The sequence below is a fragment of the Poromitra crassiceps genome, assembly GCF_964638095.1.
Source record: "Poromitra crassiceps genome assembly, chromosome: 6".
Taxonomy (NCBI): Eukaryota; Metazoa; Chordata; class Actinopteri; order Beryciformes; family Melamphaidae; genus Poromitra; species Poromitra crassiceps.
The window spans coordinates 12,867,914-12,870,890 of record NC_139627.1 but is presented as its reverse complement, the minus strand read 5'-3'; positions in this window follow the sequence as shown (position 1 = coordinate 12,870,890).

The following is a 2,977-nucleotide window of genomic DNA, read 5'->3' as shown; positions in this document are numbered from 1 at the left end:
GCCCCCCGACCATTTTCTAATTCATAATGAAAACAATCAAGTTTGACTGAGCTCCAGTTAAAATGTCAAATAGCGCCCTATCTTCGCCACCCAGGCACTTATATGTACCTAACTAACTTAACTTAATATTATTTCTTCTGTAGCGATTGTAGGTTTTTGCAGTGTCAGCCAGAGTTTATAATTTTGTGCACACAGGATAGTTAGTTAGGTTAATGTTTGTTTAATAACTGGCCTCTGGCCTTACAAAACTTACAAAGCAAGTTGAGTATCCCTGCCTAACCTATAGCAAATTATGAAGTCCAAAGACTGCAAAAACTGTAAAACTAATTAAACCCTACTCCCACATTTTCTCTTCAAATGACACCAAACTTGTGCATCTACATCATTAGACTGTCCTACACAAAAGGATCAAACAGATTTTTGATTGATCAAAAACTGAGTGCAGTGCATTGAATTTGAAATGTTATAAACAGTACTGTAAACAGCTACTGCAAATCCTCGCTAAATAAAGCTAGAACGTTCACCAAAAAAATGACAAAATGTTGCAGTCACAGTAGTTGAAGTGTGTAAAATCTTAGAATTGTATCTCAAAAACTGAATTTTTGACAATATTTTGAATTCAAACCTACTTCTCCCACATTTGTTCCTTCAAACGACAGCAGCAGAGGCTGTGGCTGATCAGGTCATCAAGGAGGCATTTATTCAAGAAGCATGAGGAGTCGATGAGGTTAGGAGGCATTTATTCAAGAAGCATGGGGAGTCGATGAGGTTAGGGGCAACAGTTGACTTGCCTGGCTGAAGCATGGGGAGTCGATGAGGTTAGGGGCGACAGTTGACTTGCCTGGCTGAAGCATGGGGAGTCGATGAGGTTAGGGGCGACAGTTGACTTGCCTGGCTGAAGCATGGGGAGTCGATGAGGTTAGGGGCGACAGTTGACTTGCCTGGCTGAAGCATGGGGAGTCGATGAGGTTAGGGGCGACAGTTGACTTGCCTGGCTGAAGCATGGGGAGTCGATGAGGTTAGGGGCGACAGTTGACTTGCCTGGCTGAAGCATGGGGAGTCGATGAGGTTAGGGGCGACAGTTGACTTGCCTGGCTGAAGCATGGGGAGTCGATGAGGTTAGGGGCCACAGTTGACTTGCCTGGCTGAAGCATGAGGAGTCGATGAGGTTAGGGGCCACAGTTGACTTGCCTGGCTGGTATCTCGTGGACCCATTGCGTGGGATTCCATGCATAATGTTCCTTACAAGCACATAAACACTTTCTGTGGTTAGTAGCACCACGTTGTAATATCGAGTGTATAGGCCTATGTAGGCTAGACATTGTTGTTTGTTTGTTTTCTTTTCTTTTCCAGTATATGAGCCTGTTCTGTATTGTTTATATAGGTATATATATATATATATATATATATATATATATATATATACCGGTATATATATATATTAGGGGTGTCACGATACACTCAGTTCACGATACAATACACGATATTGGGTTCACGATAACGATACGATATTTTAACAATATTTTTTTGCGATCGTTTTGTAAGTTGAGGGGGCATCCTCCACACTCATTTGAGTAATTTCACCATTTTCATCCTCCGTGTCTGTAACGTCCCTCGTCTGTTCAAACAAAGCAATGAAAAGGAGAGCGAACATGCAATTAGATGCAGATCAGTGCCACCATGTTCAGCTTCTTTTTCTCGCGATATGAGATTTCATCTCAACGATACATATTGTCACATTTTGATATCGCGATATATTGTGACATCCATATATAATGTATATATATATATATATATATATATATATATATACATAAGCCATTTCAGAGTAGAAGGCTAGAACTCACTCTGGCCGGCCTCAAAGGGCCTTAGTTCCGGATGCATTCCAACGCATTCAGGTTATCACCCATTCAAAATACTCTCACGCATAAATTACCATTTGAATGTTAATATGATCCTGAACATAACTTAGCCCTTTCAGATGGCAATATTATCCGTTTTGCTCATGACTGGAAAATGTGTCAACTATTTTCCAGGGTTTCCAGGACACGTGGGAAGCCTGCTAAAGATCTGGTTTATGACCGTGTAACGCTCCAGTCTAATCACATGTAAATTCATCTGCTCCCCAAACAGCACAGTAACGTTACCAACCTACACAGCTGTTTGATCAAACAGCACAGTAACGTTACCAACCTACACAGCTGTTTCATCAAACAGCACAGTAACGTTACCAACCTACACAGCTGTTTCATCAAACAGCACAGTAACGTTACCAACCTACACAGCTGTTTGATCAAACAGCACAGTAACGTTACCAACCTACACAGCTGTTTGATCAAACAGCACAGTAAACATTGTTCAACTCGCTACCTCAGCTTCTACGAGCTGAGCGGACTATAGCTTCCCTGCACCATACCAGCTCGTCTCCAAGGTTCGTCCTATTTACTGGAACAGCAAATTTTTCCATTGCATGAGAAGCTGACAGGATGGTAACGATTGTTCCAGGTGTTAGTCGGTTCCCCAAGTATTGCTGGGTAAACAGTTATGGCTTGCAAGGTGATGATTGCTAAACTTGCACCAAAAATCCACGAATGCTTTTATTTTATATTGTTGGCCATGGTAGGCTATAAGCAGGATAATCAACTCCTAGGTGTGCATTATAGATTTTAATGCACTTCGCAGAGGCAACCACCCCTCCGACTGCGGTGTCGGATGGTAATTTGCCTCCACGTCGTGCATTAAAATCGTATAATGCACCCCTAGTTGTTGATTATCCCTTACTTACAGTCCTTATGTGACATGTTTTGAGGTGGAGCAGCCAGAGAGGCTGAGGGTCGACACAGAGCCGCCTGCTATTGGTCCAGAGTCTACGACCTGTCGATCACTAGGAAAACAAGTAAATATGCCTCAATAACAATGATATATTTCTTTAATGCATTTTCAATATTTTCGATATACATAATTTACAGCATCATCA